Consider the following 19,448-nt stretch of genomic DNA (forward strand, 5'->3'; position numbering starts at 1 on the left):
AAACTTGGGCTACTTGATGGCAAAGGTGATGGTAAGATCTGGACGAAATAGGGGCTGGGTGTCAGTGATTCGCTCTCAGGAGCGAAGTGGATGCAATTATTGTAATGAACAGCAATGTCAGAGTGGCCATCCGGGGGTCCTGACCCGCAGAGAGCTGGTAAATGGAACACGTAGGTAGATGAGAAGCCAGCAAGGTTTTCCGCTTAGTGTTACAACGAAATAAAAATAAAAATAAAGAAATGGATCTTCAGAAAGGGAAGCCTCTCCAGTGAAAAAACCACTACTCTCTACACAGTCTCCAGCCCTGAACCTGTTCTCAGATCTGACACCGAGGCAAGGAGAAAACTCTGTCATGTGGCCTCCAGTCCTTCCCTGAGGGGACTTAAGACCGTCTACCTGAGAAACTATGCGGTGGGGAAAACGGAGTCCCCGAGTGCTTGGAGGATCATTAGGATCGATTGGCATTGGTACCCGGATACCGGAAGTGTCATCGTGGCTCCTGTGTTCGAGCGAGGGATGGGTGGGCCGGGTCATCAGCGGCGTCCTGGCCCAGGCATAGCTCGCCTAGGTGCACTCCATCCGTGGGTTCACTCGGTGCTCATTACCCCAGTCCACGAATGTGTCACTGGAGTGAATATTCTGATCCTGAGTCTGCTTTTGCCCTTGGAGCCCAGGTATCGTGCCGTGAGGAAGCCCGGGCTACGTGGAGAGGCCACGCGTGCGGTATTCTGCTCAACAGTCGCGGGCCCCTAGCAAAACACCCGCCACTAAGTATCCGACGAGGGAGTGGACAAGTGTTCCGATGCGTTTAGCACCCGGGCCCAGCTTTGGCCTGAGGCCCCGCCATGCTCTGTCCAATTCGTGACCCATAAGAAAGGCTGAGAGATAATAAATGATTATTATTGTTTGGAGCCACTAAAATGTGGACTAACTTGGTCTATAGCACCAGATGCTAATCCCTTTGTACTCCGTAGCCCAGATGAGGGACTGGTAAGGACTAAGGCACTCGTTCGCCAGCTGTGATGGAGTACAGGCGACTCCCCGAACTCGGGGAATGTCTCTTCACCCCATGATGAATTTCCCCTCAGCAAAAGGAGCAGGCGATCGCCTAAGGTTCTGGCTCCGTCCCTGAGGCAGCCTGCATCCAGGGAGCGGCTGGTGCGGCTTTATGTTTTTATAATTTCTTAAGTTTATTTATTTATTTTTGAGAGAGAGGGGGAGAGAGAGAATGAACGCGAGCGGGGAGAAGGGGGGAGAGAGAATTCCAAACAGGCTCTGTGCTGTCAGAACAGAGCCCGATGCCGGGCTCGATATCCCGAACCATGAGATCATGACCTGAGCGCAAATCAAGCGTCAGATGCTTTACTGACTGAGCCACCCAGGCGCCCCTGATGCAGCTTTATAAAGGCAGGACCCTCTTGCCTTAGTTCAGGACAATCCTGGAGGGCCACCCTGACTCAAGAGCAACCTTTGGGATCGTTCGAGACTCCCGTTGCCAACGCATCATCCTTCCCCCTCTGCCCAGTCCTGACAGCGTGCCCCTCATAAATGTTCCGCGTGCAAATTTTCGTCTCAGGGTCTATTTCCCAGGGAACCTGACCTAAAACGGCATGTAGGGAGAAAGGGTTATAGCAGCACCCTGGGGTGTTTTAGAGGGCTGCTATATAACACGGGGTTGGATTCATCCTTTCCAAAGCATGGCCGGCGAGGCTAAGAGCTTCATTGTCTAAAAATAGGTTGTCTGCAATCCATGCTACCTTTACTGTCTTTCTCCCCTCCCACTGAAGGCAGAGTCCGATCCTACACCCACAGACCTGTCTTTGGAGCTACAAATCCCCTTCCAGTTCCAGACTGGCAGCAAAGTACAGGGACCTCCACTTTTACCAAATACTCTTCTGGGATTTGGGGCTCTGAGAGAGAAAAACGAAAAGAAAGAGGAAACCTGTGTTTTCCCAGCCGTAGTGCTTTTTACAACTTTCCCACTTCAAATCTTAAGTAAATTTGGTGATTTTAAGTGATGAAGAAAACGTCAATTGTACGAATATAGAATGTTACCTTTATATCTTTATTTTGGTGTCCAAGCACAGGTAATAATAAAACTACAAACGTTTTAGCAGATAAAGATAATCTTAGACTATACTGTCTTATGAGCGGTTCTTGAGCTGAATTTTCTTTTATAAAAGTTTATTTTGAGAGAGAGAGAGAGAGAGAGCGAGTGGAGGAGGGGCAGAGAGAGAGGGAGAGAGACAATCCCAAGCAGGCTCCGCTCTGTCAGCACAGAGCCCGATGCGGGGCTCGAACTCACGAACTGTGAGATGATGCCCTGAGCCAAAATCAAGAGTTGGGTGGCTAACCAACTGAGCCACGCAAGCGCCCCTTGAGCTGAATTTTCTCAAAAGAACAGCGAACATAGAACACAGCACCGGCACGTAAACTGGTCTTGAATTGTTGGGAATTGCTTTGGACCTTGGAGAAGGATGATGCTGGTTAAAGTGCATTACAGATCCTAAGGACCTATTCAACTCCTTTCTGTGATAATGGCGTTTGGTCGTATTGAAAAGGACAAGAAAACAGTGGCTGGTGTACATGCGTGGTAATGAATTTTGACCTAAAACCCAGCTGCTGTGGTTGGGGCTCCAGGCAAATTATTTTCTTTCATATCTAAGTGTGAAACCAGTATTCTCTGGCATTTGTTTTTCAGATGATATTTTACAGTTTAACGTAATTTTTAAGGTTTATTCGTTTTGAGAGGGGGAGTAGGGGAGGGGCAGAGACAGGGGGAGAGAGGGAGAATCCCAGGCTGTCTCGGCGCTGTCAGCATGGCGCCTGACGTGGGGCTCGAACCCACAAACTCTGAGATCATGGCCGGAGCTGAAATCAAGATTCGCGGGCTTAACCGACGGAGCCACCTGGGCGCCCCAATTTAGTGTAACTTTTAAAAGACCAGTTTGCTCCTGGCTTCAAGGACGATGTTTTCCTGTTGCCTTTTTCCTAACTAAACAACTTTTTTTTTCTCTACAAATCTGCCTGTAACTTGCTGGATGATTTTACCAAATTGCATTTACGTTCTCTGCCTTAGTTTACCCCTTTTTACAACGGAGGTTAATAGCAGAGTGGCAAAAGGCTTTGAATGCTTACAGAGAACCTTTATCTTCCAAAGGATATGAGGATTAATACCAAGACTATTATAAACCTAAGATTCTAGGGCAGAAAATAGATAGAAATAGAAAGAAAATAGGCGGATAGGGATCTAAAAATAAATGATAACATCTAGAACCAGATACTGCTTTGCATGTACATGGGGCTTTATCGTATACGGTGTTCACATACAAGAGATGTTGGGAAGGGGGGTGCCATCAATTTCCTTTTTTTTTTTTAACGTTTATTTATTTTTGAGACAGAGAGAGACAGAGCATGAACGGGGAAGGGTCAGAGAGAGAGGGAGACACAGAATCTGAAACAGGCTCCAGGCTCTGAGCCGTCAGCACAGAGCCCGACGCGGGGCTCGAACTCACGGACCGCGAGATCGTGACCTGAGCCGAAGTCGGACGCTTAACCGACTGAGCCACCCAGGCGCCCCTCAATTTCCTTTTACAAAGAAGAGAGCTGAGTTCAGAGAGGATAAGATTCTTACTCAGTATCTCCTGAGTAATGACACCAGAATTGGGACCCTAGGTGTTCTATTTAGAAAGTCCAGGGATCTTTTCCCTAAAGACACTAAAGTTGCCTTGTAAAATGCAAGAAAGAGAAAGCAAAAGTGAATTAAAGAAAGTCCCAGAACACCGTAGGGAGTACGGAAAAGCATTCAAACAGACATTTTCAGATACATGCATTTTTTTAAATGTTTATTTATTTTTGAGACACAGAGAGAGAGCAAGCATGTGAGCAGGGGAGTGGCAGAGAGAGGGGGACTGAGGATCTGAAGCAGGCTCCGAGCTGACAGCAGCCAGCCCCATGTGGGGCCTGAACTCATGAACTGCGAGATCCTGACCAGAGCTGAAGTGGGACGCTCAACCGACTGAACCACCCAGGCTCCCCAGTACATGCATATTTTTTTAAATGTGTTTTTCCCCTTAAAAAATTTTAGGGGTGCCCGGGTGGCTCAGTCCTTTAAGCGTCCAACTTCAGCTCAGGTCATGAACTCGCGGTTTGTGAGTTCGAGCCCCGCGTCAGGCTCTGTGCTAACAGCTCAGAGCCTGGAGCCTGTTTCGGATTCTGTGTCTCCCTCTCTCTCTCTTCAGATTCTGTGTCTGCCCCTCCCATGCTCATGCGCTGTCTCCCTCTGTCTCTCAATAATAAATAAACATTAAAAATTGAAAAAAAAATCTTAGCTGACACTTGTAAGATGAACTGATCACCCTAAATTCTTTTTCCGAGAAATCCAAGGCGACATAGAAGTAATATTCATTGGGACCCCATGTGTCAAGCACTGTGCAAGATTATTTACAGAATTCGTTTTTATGATCTTCGGTTACCCTGTTATTTTACACGTGAGAAAATTGCAGTTCAGAGGGGATAAATAACTTGCCCAGAGTTCCGTAGCTTATACGGAGCTTCACTGGGATTTCAGCTCCGGCTGTCTGACTTCAAAGTCCTTGTTACAATTAATCAACTAATCAATTAAATTGATCAATTAATCAATTGATTAAACAATTAATCAATTAATTAATCTCTGCTGACAGCTCAGAGCCTGGAGCCTGCCTCAGAGTCTGTGTCCCGCTGTCTCTCTGCCCCTCCCCCGCTTGCACTCTGTCTCTGTCTCTCTCTCTCCCAAAAATATATAAAACATTAAAATAAAAAAGAAACAAAAGTGTTCGAGCCCCGCATCGGGCTTGCTGCGGTCAGCTCAGAGGCCTGTTTTCAGATCCTCTGTCTCCCTCTCCCTTTCTGCCCCTCCCCCAACCATGCACACGCGTGCGCGCTCTCTCTCTCTCTCTCTCAAATGAAACAAACATTAAAAAAAAGTGTGGTCTGTGGATCAGCACCATTTTCATCAACTGGGAGCCCAGCAGAAGTACAGAATCTCAGGCCACCAGCCCCGTCCTACTGAATCAGAGCCTGCGGTTTAATAAGACCGTCCGGTTACTTGCATACCTAGTAAAGTTGGGAGATGTTCTTGTATAGGTCGTCAGTGCTCCAGGGAGTAGACGGGAGGTGTCAGGGAGGGGATGCCTGGACCCACGTTTTGAAGCAGGGGCGGCTGTATGTTAACTCTCCCTATTTCCTTCAAGTTGGCTTGTCTCTTGTCGAAGCCACTTCTAGTCCCCAGAGGGTCTGGGGAGGCCAGTATGGGACCAGTGATGGGAGGATCGAGATAGGGTTCTCTTTGCTTGAAGTATAAGGGAAGGGCTCAGGGAAGCAGTGTAAGGAACTGAGGGGTGATAGACGTGCAGGGATGATCAGAGGGTTCCGATTCCCTTCCCTCTTCCCTTGCATGATCACCCCCTCAGGAGTCGGGGAGGCCGCAGTCTGCTGTGTGTGTGTGTGTGTGTGTGTGTGTGTGTGTGTTGCCGTGTGTCTTTGGATGTGCGTGTACTTGCTTAAGCCTCTACCTCCGGACTTCTCTACTGCTATAAGCCTAATTGGTGCATTTTAATAATAAAGTCTCTTTCCCAAGAAGCTCATACCGGAAAGCTGTGTTTTCTTTGGTAGAGCGGCGTGCAACTCGGTCTCCAGTACAATTTCCGTTTGCTCTGGGGACTTGAGAACACTCAACGTCTTGCCCTTAACCAAGCACCGTTCTCATTAGGAAAACATTGCAGTAGGGAGCCACGCGAATGTCTGAGAGGAACGCATGCATTCTCACTTTGGAGCTTTTAAAATCGAGCAGGTTGCAGAAATGCAGATTACAGACGTATATCGAGTTAAAATTGCTTTTGCCACTATAAAGCTAAAAATAGCCCTCGGTTCGAATTTCCTGCTGCTTCTTTCTAAACGAAGGAGTTAAAGACTGAAAGGCAGGTGGACGCTGCCGCTCCTTTAGAATGAGATGAATAGGGGTTGATGGCAGGAGCTACAGGGAAGCTATTGAGGCTGCAGATGCAGATGCTGCCCTTACTTCCCACCAAGTTCAAAGTGGGGCGAAGCTGCCCGGGTAATTGGCTATGAAACAGCAAACCCTCTGGATAAAAATGGCCCTTGGGACTTAATTGCCCATGGTTCTGGGCAGCGGGTAGCCACCTGGTTGATTAGTGACCCTACCTATATTCACAACCACCCAAGTTTAAGTGCGAGTGCAATTGTGAGGACACTGGCACCGAGTTCAGTCGGGGGCCTCGGAGTCTCAATCAGTTCTGACCACCCCAGGTCCAGGTCCCCCACCTTCCAGATCTAAGCAGATGGTCCTACAAAGCCCCAAGGCAAAAGCCCATTTTCCAATTAAGCGGGACGAGGTCATGCATATTTGTAAAATAGCAAACCGCAATAGCAACAACTGTGATGAGAGAAAGGCATTTTATGTGTGCGGCACTTGATAATTTGCCGAGCCACTTTCCCTGGAATTTCTATTGTGGTCTTCACAAAAAGCTTGTAACGCGCGGCTGATAGTGCCCATTTTCTCGCCGGATAAACGAAGACTCGGTGAAGGCAAGTGAGTTTCACAAGGCTGCACGAGAAGCGGGCCGCAGAGCGGCACTCAGATTTGGGTCTTTTGACACGAAATCTCAATCTTTACGCACGGTAGCATTTCGCCCTAATTCTCTCCTCCCTTGCACTTCTGCAGGACACCGATAGGATGCTTGACTGTCAGGGAGTAAAAGACGGCGATTGCGATTGGTGGAGTCACAGACTCGAAGCCCGCGGACGACTCCCACACGGGTAGCTCCCGCTCAAAGGTATTCTGTGGCTGCCGCAGTCCTGCAGACCCGCGAGGGAGGAGAGAATTAGGGCGAGACGCTACCGAGTGCGCCAAGCATCGTGCAAAGATGCCACGTGTATTTGACTCAGGGAAGCCGGACCTTACAACTAACTCTGTGAGGCAGGCTTTGTTTGTTTTACCAACGCTTGCCTCAACTGTATTTTTTTTTCCCAACTGCACTGAGATGTAATTGACAGATAAAATTGTGTAACTTGAAGGGGTCCACTTCTTGATGTGAGCCATTTATATATTGCGATATGATTAGCGCCATAGTGTGAGCTAACAGCTCGATCCAGTCATATAATTACCATTTCTGTGTGTGTGTGTGTGTGTGTGTGTGTGTGTGATGAGAACATTTAAGATCTACCCCTTTAGAAACTTAAAACAAATTTTTTTTAATGTTTATTTATTTTTAGAGAGAGTGAGAGACAGAGCGTGAACAGGGGAGGGGCAGAGAGAGAGGGGGACACAGAATCCGAAGCAGGCTCCGGGCTCCGAGCTGGCAGCACAGAGCCCGACAGGGGGCTCGAACTCGCAACTGGGAGATCATGACCTGAGCCGAAGTTGGACGCTTAACCCACTGAGCCACCCAGGTGCCCGTCCCCCTTTAGAAACTTTCAAGTGTAGAGTACAGTATTGTTATCTATAACCGAGATGCTGTGCACCAGATTCCCAGAGCTTATTCACCTTTTAACTGGAAGTTTGTACCCTTTAATGAACCTTTCCCCCATTTTCCCTAACCCCCAGCCCATGGCAACTAACATTCTACTCTCTGTTTCTAAGAGTTTGGCTTTTTTTTTTTAATGTTTATTTTTGAGAGAGAGAGAGAGAGACAGAGTATGAGTGGGGGAGGGGCAGAGAGAGAGGGAGACACAGAATCCAAAGCAGGCTCCAGGCTCTGAGCTGTCAGCACAGAGCCCGACGCGGGGCCCGAACTCACAGACTGTGAGATCATGACCTGAGCTGAAGTCGGACGCTCAACTGACTGAGCCACCCAGGTGCCCCTAAGAGTTTGCCTTTTTAAGATTGTACATGTAAGCGATATACGGTATTTGTCTTTCTCTGTCTGACTTATTTCACTTAGCATAATGACCCCCAGGACCATCCACGTTGTCGCAAATGACAGGATTTCCTTTCTCCTGGCTGAATATATATATGGTAGAATATCCTTTTCTCTCTCTCTCCCTATATCTATATTTATATCTATATCTACATATCTGTATACGCATACGTATGCGTATATGTATATGTATATCTCATCGTCTTTATCTGCTCATCCATTGGTGAACACTTAGGTTGTTTCCATATCTTGGCTATTGTAAATAATCTGCAATAAAAATAGGCATGCAGGTATCTCTTTGATAGCCTATTTTCTTTTCCTTTGGCTCTATACCCAGAAGTGGGATTGCCACAACATATGGTAGTTTTAGTTTTAGTGTTTTGAGGGGCCTCCATATTGTTTGCTATACTGGCTTCACCAATTTATATTCCCACCGACAGTGTATAAGCGTTCCCTTTTCTTCCCATCCTCACCGACACTTGTCATCTCTTGTTGATAACAGCCATTCTAATAGGTTTTGACTTGCATTTCCCTGATGATTAGTGACGTTGACCATCTTTTCGTTTTCCTGTTGGCCATTTGTATGTCTTCTTTGGAAAGTGTCTGTCCAGATCCTCTGCCCATTTTTATTTATTTTTTTATTTTTTTAATGTTTCTACTTATTTTTGAGACAGAGAGAGACAGAGCATGAGCAGGGGGCGGGGGGCAGAGAGCGAGGGAGACACAGAGTCCAAAGCAGGCTCCAGGCTCCGAGCTGTCAGCACAGAGCCCGACGCGGGGCTCGAACTCACGGACTGTGAGATCATGACCTGAGCTGAAGTTGGATGCTTAACCGGCTGAGCCACCCAGGCTCTCCGTCTCTGCCCATTTTTAAATCAGATTTTGTTGTTATGGAGTTGTATGAGTTCATTATGTATTTTGATATTAGTTCCTTACCTGATATATGGATTTCAAGTATCTTTTCCCATCTATATGTTCAGTGCAATTGCTGTGCAGGAGGTTTTTAGTTTGACATAGTGCCATTTAAGTTTTCAATCCATTTCAAATTAACTTTCGTGAGTGGTGTAAAATAGGAGTCCAATTTCATTTTTCTGCATGTGGTTATCCACTTTTCCCAGCACCATTTATTGAAGAAACTATCCTTTACCCATTGAGTATTCTTGGCTTCCTTGATCCATAGGTATATAGGTTCCATTGACCTATATATCTATTTATGCCTATACCAAACTGTTTTGATTACTATAGCTTTGTAGTATTGTTTGAAATCAGGAAGTGTGATGCTTTGTTCTTCTTTCTCAGGATTGCTGTAGTTATTTGGGGTCTTTTGTGGTTCCATACAAATTTTAGAATTGTTTGCTTCTAATTCTGTGAGAAATGCCATTGGCATTTTGATAGCAATTGCACTGAACATATAGATGGTTTGGGGTAATGTGGGCATTTTAATAACAGTCCTTGGACAGTGGGCATCCTTGTCTTGTTCATGACCTTGGAAGAAAAGCTTTCACACCTTCACCATTGAGGATGATGTTGGTCATGGGCTTGTCACATATGGCCCTGATTGTATTAAAGTATGTTCCTTCCACACCCAACTTGTGGAGAGTTTTTATCATGAAAGGATGATGTATTTTGTCACATGCCTTTTCTTGGTCTGCATCTGTACAGATGAGCATATGATTTTTATTTTTCATGCTATTAATGCGGGAGTCACATTTATTGATTTGCATTTGTTGAATCTTCCTTGCGGCCCAGGGGTAAAACCCACTTGATCGTGGTGTGGGATCCTTTTTACATACTATTGAATTCAGTTTGCTAATATTTTGTTGAGGATTTTTGCATCTGTGTTCATCAGGGAGGGATACTGGTCTGTAGTTTTCTTGTAGTGTCCTTCTCGGGCTTTGGTATCAGGGTAATGCCGGCCTCATAAAATAAGTTTGGGAGTGTTCCCTCCTCATCAATTTTTTGGGAAGAGTTAGAGAAGGATTGGTGTCAATTCTTCTTTAAATCTGTGGTAGAATTCACCAGTGAAACCACCTGGTGCTGGGAGTTTTTTGGAGGTTTTTGAATATCGATTCAGTCTCCTTAGTCGCTATTAGTCTGCTCACATTTCATTTTCTTCCTGACTCAGTCTTGGCAACTTGTATGTTCCTAAGAATTTAACTATTTCTTCTAAATTATCCCATCGGTTGGCATATAATTGTTCACAGTAGTCTTTTTTGATCCTTGTAGGTAGTTTTTTATTCCCCATCTTACAGTTGAAGAAACGGAGGCACAGAGAGATTAAGTAACTTGTTCATGGTCATACAGTGGCAGAGCCAGGATAGAAACCCAGGTAGTGCGGCTCCTGAGTCTACGATTGTAGCCCTATGCAAAATCACGTCCCCATAGTAGAAGTTGGATATCCATCCACAGGTGTAAGGCACACATCCCAAACTGATCCATATCAATCCTATAAATGCCCCAGCCAGTAAGTGGTGAGGGGCGATGGAGGAAAGCTGAGCTTAGCTTATGACCTAGCAATGTACCCCTTATTTAGATTGCCCAGGGACACGGCTAGGTATTTATTTGCCTTTCTGACTTTGGCCCACGGCGTCTGAAAAACATTTTTCATCAATGGATATGGGTGTTATAATGTCCCCAAATATAGGTATATAAGTGAAAGTGGTCATAAATCATTCTTGTCTGCTCCTTAAAGCAAGTCTCCTATTGATTTCTACTCAGTAGCAAGTTTCATTCATTGTATGCAACTGAACGAACTAAATCTTTTCTTTATAAATCAGAACAAAACAATTGATACTCAGTTGATTCCATCCAATCTCCTCCCCAGTTACTGAGATTTTTCTACATTTTGTTTTATTTTTAGTTTTTCATGTATGCTAAGGTTTAAGTTTAGGAAGCAACCGCTGTGAAGAAGGAAGCCGGAAATAAGACAGCAATGTTTCCAACAGTTTAGAAGTGAAGACATATATTCTAGCAACAAATCGCCCGGCTTCAAATCCCAGCTCTGTAAGCAGCTGGGAGATTTAGCTTGTCTTTGCCTCAGTTACCCATCTGTAAAATGAGAATAATAGCATTCTTTACTCATTCTTGGATGAGTAAATACATATAGGTGCTTTAAACGGTATCTCAAAGGTAAATTCTCAATACATATTAACTGTTATTTTATTAGTTGAGGCCCCAGAAAAGCACAATTTGAGAGGTCCTTAAGGACCGTATCCATGATGTTTTCCTTTGGTGGAAGACATATATACCACCCTCACGGTGGGTTATATCTTTAGAGCAAGAAAGGAGTAAGTGAGTTATGTTGGGACTGGGCTAGGTTGAGATACACAAGTGGGTCGGTGATCAGTGTCTTAGGTGGGAGAATGGCTTTGAGGTGATAGTCACTGTCTAGAAAGAATGCCATGATCTAGGGTAATTGTGTTAGGGTTGCTGACCTTGCTGTTGACGAACGATTGTTAAAGACGAGGTCTAAGACGCATTCTGGCACAGATTACCTGTGCAGTAAATGTTGAATGAGGGATTGCATAATATATACAATATATTTACACACCCCAGTTAAAAAAGTAGAGCGTATATTTTATCCTTTACTGACGTCAACGTCAGGAAAGTTACTCAGTCTCTTTACCCAAATAGGCCACCATCTAACTGAGACAGTAACAGGCTTGTAGACTTTAGATTAAATTCCAAGGTGAGCTTTATGACAAATCAGCGTGAGTTTCCTGCCAATGTCCACTTCGCATTCATCTCTGTAAGTTAAATATTTTTTTCTTTCTTGCCAAGGGATCGGGCTCAAATTGCTCAAAGCGCTACGGCGTTAAAGCCCTTGGAAGCAGCTCTAAACCGGTGACAAACGGGGAGTCGGTGGATATACAATTGAGCCTTGAACAGCGCAGGGGTTAGGAGTGCTGACCCTCCTAGCAGTCAGAAATCTGCCCATAACTTTTGACGCCCCCAACCCTGAACTCCAAATAGCCTGCCATTGATCAGGAGCCTTATTCATAACATAAACCATTGATTAACACATTCTGTATACGTATTAAATTCCATATGCTTACGATAAAGTAAGCTAGAGAAAAGAAAATGTCAGCAAAACCATAAGGAAGAGAAAACACAAATACTGTACGCAGAAGGACGGAGTTCCAGTTGTCCACACCGCTTAGCTGGCTTGATCAGCGCACATTTTACTGACTTCCTTTCCTTTGCTGTCGCACGTGCCCCCTTTCCTTTCAGGGCTTACCAATAGCCTACTTGCGCTGGAATCCTTCTTTCGGGGTCCGTGTGGGTGAGGGTGGGGCCTCACACCAAGATAGAAAATAATATGTGCTAGAAAACAATCGAGAACCATTTAACTGATCTCCGAAAACAAAATTGCCCTTTATCTTCCCCAAATTCCTTTTCTTGCTCTAAATTGGAACTGGAAGGGTAGACCTGTCGCTCTGCATGTTGTTTTCTGTTGCTGCCTTTTTGATCTTTCTCGCCCTCCCACTCTTCCGTGGCGGGTAAAGGCAAGACTTCAAGACCTCAGGCAGCCAGGCAGACTTCCCTGAGAGGTAGGCCAGTAAGGAATTGCATATGTGGGCCAAGCACACACAGCCTTGCTTTCCCCGGCTCATGTGAGAGAAACACAGTCTCTCAGTCTGAGTCTCCCTTGACAAGTGAATTTCTTCTGTCATAAGACAGGGGCCTCGAACACGGGCCAGCTCCAGGGCAACACTCATATTTTTGACTCTTCTTGCATTCATTTCCAAAGGGTCGATTCTAAATATATTCTAGTGCATGAGGAAGAGGAGATAAGAATGATTTCATTGTGTAACTTCACAAACCTAGGAAGGTTTGCAGGTTATTTAGAAGCCTGAGCAGCTCTATATGAATTGAGTCAAGAGGTTCGGCTGTATCCACATATCGTGGTGGCTGTTTCCCCTAAGGCTGTCGTAGGGAAGAAAGAAAGTACAGATCTAATTTTTCTTGAGCTCACAGCTCTGAGATGAGTATAACTTATTCAGACCTGGCTTATATATATATATTTTTTTAAGCTTGGGACTTGCAATTTCTCAGTGCTGGAGTGGGCTTTGGGTAAGCACGTGTCCTTTGCCCTGGCAAGAAGGAGGTCTGTGGAAACTCAGAGATCTCACTGGTCATTGACGCAGCCTTTGTGAGTCCCTAGAATGCGACACGTTTAGGTCAACTCCCACCACTGTATCCAATCTGGATAAGTCAAGGATTAGATAAAGAAAGGAAAACTGTTTTTTGTCTGTTTTACTCCCAAGATAAATGTCTAAAGGGTTAGTCAATCAGGAACCTCTGCTCATTTCCAATCTGGTGTACTTGTCGTGGTGTGAAATGCAGGAAAAGAAAAGAGAAAAATTAGTCGCTGTTCTGTAGAAGCCTGAGAATGTCTTTGAAAACAGACCGTTGAAAAGCGATCTTTTAACTGTTTTTTTTTTTTAACGTTTATTTATTTTTGAGACAGAGAGAGACAGAGCATGAACGGGGGAGGGTCAGAGAGAGAGAGGGAGACACAGAATCCGAAACAGGCTCCAGGCTCTGAGCTGTCAGCACAGAGCCCAACGCGGGGCTGGAACTCACAAACCGTGAGATCATGACCTGAGCCGAAGTCGGACGCTTAACCGACTGAGCCACCCAGGTGCCCCGAAAAGTGATCTTTGAATTGCACTCCTAGGTATTTATCCAAAGGATACAGAAATGTTGATTCGAAGAGGCACATGCACCCCAATGTTTATAGCAGCACTATCAACAATGGCCAAAATTATGGAAAGAGCCCAAATGTCCATATATATATATATATATATATATATATATATATATATATGATGGAGTATTACTTGGCAATCAAAAAGAAGGAAATCTTGCCATTTGCAACCATGTGGATGGAACTGGAGTGTCTTAGGCTAAGTGAAATAAATCAGTCAGAGAAAGACAAGTATCATGTGGTTTCACGCATGTGGAATTTAAGGAATACAACAGATGAACACAGGGGAAGGGAAGGAAAAGAAGATGAAAACAGAGAGGGAGGCAAACCATAAGAGACTCTTCAACACAGAGAACAGACTGAGGGTTGCTGGAGGGGGAGGTGGGTGGGGGGATGAGCTAAACGGCTGATGGGCCCTAAGGAGGGCACTTGTGGGGATGAGCCCTGGGTGTTGTATGTAAGCGATGAATCACGGGGTTCTGTTCCTGAAGCCAATACTAATGGAAACTTGAATTTAACTACATTAATTCTAAAAAATAAAATTGAAATTTTTAAAAAGGGATCTTTGGTCTTTCTCTGACTTATTTCACTTCGTCTAATACCCTCAGATAGTCAATAGTTTAATAACATGGTTTGGTGACAGATGGGGACTACACTTAGGGTGGTTCGCACTGAGTCATCTACAGAATTGTTCAATCAGTAGACCGTATACCTGCAAGTAATATAATACCGTATGTTAACTATACTTCAATAAAAAATGAAATAAATAAAATGTCTCCTCCTATACTTTCCCCTTCAAAAAACGTGATCTTTTAAAAAATGAAGGAAAGCAGATTACTGGAAAATGGAAAACGATTGCAGAGCTGCAGCACTGCAGCATTGACAGTGAACCTGGAAGTCACCCAGCCCAGCGTCCTAACCAATACAGGACCCTCCTCTCGAATCCTGAGTATTTCCAGCGATGGCATCTTTACCACCTCTTCAAGACGGCCAGTCCCTCTCTGGATAGCTCTAACAGATAGAAAATGATTCCTTATCCTGAGCCATTTTCACGTTAATGCATATGAAGATAGAAAAAAATCCAGCGAGCCATTTGCTAACAAAAGATTCCGAGGCACTGTCTTTATGATGAGCAACTCATGTTAAACCAATTTAATTTCCTCCCGCGATAGAGTTGCAGGTCTTGAATAAAGAGGAGAGCAATCAGTGTAGGACACATCTGGACTTCGCTACAGCTTTGTGGATCTGCAAGGCATTTCCATTAATGAGTTAGGGATATCATGTCTGGGCTATACTATTATAGGAGTCTTATTCCAAGGGCGCCGAACAATGCTTAGGGAGGAACCTGGGACGATATATCCCAGAAACCACATAGGATTGTCCAGGAGCTTTAAATTTTTTTTTTTTCCTGGCAAGGTCTGGAATGAGAGAAATAAGAGAATTCCTACTAAATTTGCAGAAGACAGCATGTCGGGAAATGGGGCTGGAGGATAGGGGAAATAAAAGCTGAAAATTCCTTGCAAGGCAAGAGCAGCATCTGAGGTGACCTTGACCAATTAGAAAAATGGTCTGTCAGAAAGAGGCTGACATTTGATGTTCAACAGGGACAGCGCTGGGCAATCCACATGCTTCCCAAATCCAAACCACATGAATACCTGCCGAGGACTGGCTGGTGAAGCCATCACTCTGAATCACACCTTGAATAAATGGAAACAAGACAGGGCCATTGTTTAAAGAGCTGGTATAAGCCTGGGTTTTGTGAACAGAGTTATGATGTACAAAAGCCAGAACATAATGCTTCTGCCCTATATTCTGCATTAGTAGGGGCTTTATTAGATACGCTCAGGCATACAGCATGTCGGTCTCCGTATAAAACGTGGAGTGGAGAAGCTGGAGAGACGATCAAGGTAAGAGGGATAAAAAGCAGTCCTCCTACAGAATATGTGAGAAAAGTTGAAAGGACTAAATTTATTGGAAGGCTCAGCGTTGACTCCTCACTTGCCTTTCTCTCAGCCGATTTCTCCAAACTCACCTGACTTTAACACCTCCTCTCCACGTTGCTCATGAAGTTCTATCTAAAGATGTCCCTGTTCAGACCTGTTTATCAGGATATTTCAGACTGGATTGGATTGTTTGGGTTGGCCGCATGTCGTGTAGAGAAGCCAGAGTGGAAGAAAACATTTGGTGCCACGTGATACGCCTTGTACATAACACCGGGATGGCACACAGTAGCTACCTAATGACTGACTACACGAGAAGGAACGGGAGGAGGGAGTCACCTAGATGGGTTTTTTTTTTAAGTCTGGTTCCTCTCTGTGTCAAAATCAAGTTAATATAAGAATGCCAAGAAGAAGAATATGATTGGGGCGCCTGGGTGGCGCAGTCGGTTAAGCGTCCGACTTCAGCCAGGTCACGATCTCGCGGTCCGTGAGTTCGAGCCCCGCGTCAGGCTCTGGGCTGATGGCTCAGAGCCTGGAGCCTGCTTCCGATTCTGTGTCTCCCTCTCTGTCTGCCCCTCCCCCGTTCATGCTCTGTCTCTCTCTGTCCCAAAAATAAATAAACGTTGAAAAAAAAATTAAAAAAAAAATAAAAAAATAAAAAAAAGAAGAATATGATTAATTATAAGCTGTAAGTTGCCTAAGGCGTTGGGAGGAATCTCTGGAAAAGCACTTAGAAGAAAGGGAAAATGTAAACCGAGGACAGTATTATTGATGTCTGTAATTGGTGACATGCTAATATGATTTAAGACAATTATTTGTTTTGCTAATAACTCTCCTTAATTAACCTGCCTGAATGTGTCTAACGCACCTTGCCTGATAACCTGGTACATACTAGATGTCTGATACATGCTAGTTATTGTTTTGTAGATTTCAGAATATTTCTTCAATTAACCTAATTATACTAGCATTGATTTCCCTGATTCGGCATTGACATTTCATGCTGTGCTCTGAACTCTACTGAAAACATACTATAAGAATTTACTTAACTACCTTCCAAAGCGTAGAGTCCAATGGCTATCCAGTTTAACCTTTGAGGACTATTCGATTTGAAAATCTAGTGAAGGGCCTTTCCGTCAAGATTGGGTACAAGGCATCAGCAATAGCCAAAGTATGGAAAGAGCCCAAATGTCCATCGATGGATGAATGGATAAAGAAGATGTGGTATATATACACAATGGAGCATTAGTCGGCGATCAAAAAGAATGAAATCTTGCCATTTGCAACTACGTGGATGGAACTGGAGGGTATTATGCTAAGTGAAATTAGTCAGAGAAAGACAAAAATCCTATGACTTCACTCATATGAAGACTTGAAGAGACAAAACAGATGAACATAAGGGAAGGGAAACAAAAATCATATAAAAACAGGGAGGGAGACAAAACAAGAGACTCATAAATATGAAGAACAAAATGAGGGTTCCTGGAGGGGTTGTGGGAGGGAGGATGGGCTAAATGGGCAAGGGGCATTAAGGAATCTACTCCTGAAATCATTGTTGAACTAGATGCTAACTAATTTGGATATAAATTTTTAAAAATTTAAAAATTAAAAAAAAAAGGTTGGGTACAAGGCAAGGATGTCCTTCCTCACCAGTACTTTTCAGCATTGTAGTGTAAGTCCTTGCTAATCCAATGAGGCAAGAAAAGGAAATAAACAAACATACAGATTGGGAATGAAAAAATGAAACTGTCTCTGTTCACAGATGATATGATCACTTATGTAGAAAATCTGGAAGAATCCACAAAGATACTGCTGGAACTAATAAGTGATTATAATAAGGCTGCAGGATACAAGGTTAATATACAAAAGTCAGTCACCTTCCTGTATGCCAGCAATGAACAAGTGAAATTTGAAATAAAAAAAAAACACAATGCCATTTTCATTAGCACCCCCAAAAGTATAATACTTCAGTATAATCCAACAAAATATGTGTACGATATATATGAGGAACACTGCAAAACTCAGATGGAGAAATCAAAGAAAAACTAAAATACGTGGAGAAATATTCCATGTTCATCGATAGAAAGACTCAATATTATCAAGATGTCAGTTCTATAGATCAGTGCCATCCCCAACAAAATCCCAGAAAATTATTTTATGTATATTGACAAACTAATTCTGAAGTTCATATGGAGAGCCAAAGGACCCAGAAGAGCCAAATCAACACTGCAGAAGGACAAAGTCAGAGGATTGACATTACCTGACTTCAAGGCTTATTCTAAAGCTACAGTAATCAAGGCAGCGTGTTATTGGTAAAAGATACACAAATAGATCAACGAAACATAACAGAGAGCCCAGAAATAGACCCACCTAGATATAGTTAACTGTTCTTTGACAAAGGAGCAATGGCAATACAATGGAGCAAACATAGTCTTTTCAACAAATGGTGCTGGAACAATTGGACAGTCACATGCAAAAACAACAACAACAACAACAACAACAAAAGAACAAGTCTAGACACAAACCTCACACCCTTCACAATAATTAACTCAAAATGGATCATAGGCCTAAACGTAAAACATAAAATTATACAATTCCTATATGGCAACATAGGAGAATACCTAAATGAATACTCTAAATGTCTGCTCGGTGAAAGACAATGGCAAGAGAATGAGAACACAAACCACAGAGTGGGAGACAGTATGTGCAAGAGAAGCATTTGTTAGAGGACTGTTATCCAAGATCTCCAAAGAACTCTTAAAACTTGGCAATAAGAGCACAAACAACCTGATGAAAAAACGGGCCAAAGACTTCAACAGATTCCTCACCAACGGAGATACGCAGATGGTAAGTAAGCATATGAAAAGATGCTCCATATCATAGGTCGTCGGGAAAATGCAGATTAAAACAACAGTGAGATATCACTACATACATATTAGAATGGCCGAATCTGGAACAGTGGAACAATCTGTTGTCAGCAAGTGCTGGTGAGGATGTGGGGCAACAGGAGGTTTCACGTATTGCTGGTGAGATTGCAAAATGGCACAGCCGCTTTGAAAGACAGTTTGGAGGGGCGCCTGGCTGGCTCGGTGGTGAAGCGTCCCACTTTGGCTCAGGTCATGATCTCACAGCTCGTGGGTCCGAGCCCCGCGTCGGGCCTGTTTCGGCTTCTGTGTCTCTCTCTCTGCCCCTCCCCCACCTGCACTCTGTCTCTCTGTCTCTCTCAAAAATAAATGAACAATAAAAAAAGTTTTTAAGGAAGACAGTTTGGAAGTTTCTTACACACATACACAAAATCCTGCACACAGATATGTATATCAGCTGTATTCATCATTGCCAAAACTTGGAAGCAACCAAGATGTCCTCCGGCAGGTGAACGGGTGAATGAACTGTGGTCCATCCAGACAATGGCGTATTCTTCAGCACTTAAAAGAAATGAGCTATTGGGCCACGAAAGGCCTGGAGGAACCTTAAATGCATGCTCCTAAGTGAAAGAAGCCAACCTGAGAAGGCGTCTCAGATTCTAACTTCATGACATACAGAGAGAAACCAAACCAAAACAAAACTATGGAGACGGTAGAAAGATCCGTGGTTGCCAGAAATGGGGGGGGGAGGTGGGTGTGGGGAGGATGAACAGGGAGAGCAGAGGGCGTTTAGGGCAGTGAAAACAGTCTGTATGATACCATAATGAAGGATACATGGAATTATCCATTTGTCCGAATCCATAGAAAGTAAACATCAGGAATGAACCCTGATGTCAGCCATGAGGTTTGGGTGGTTGTGGTATGTCAATGTACTTTATCAACTGTAACAAATGGAGCGCTGTGGTGAGCAATGTTGATGGAGGAGGCTATGTGTGTGTGAGTACAAGGGGTACGTGCGAAA

This window comes from Lynx rufus, unplaced genomic scaffold (assembly GCF_022079265.1).
Source record: "Lynx rufus isolate CCGP_SWC_20201006 ecotype Redwood Valley unplaced genomic scaffold, mLynRuf1.p SCAF_19, whole genome shotgun sequence".
Taxonomy (NCBI): domain Eukaryota; kingdom Metazoa; phylum Chordata; class Mammalia; order Carnivora; family Felidae; genus Lynx; species Lynx rufus.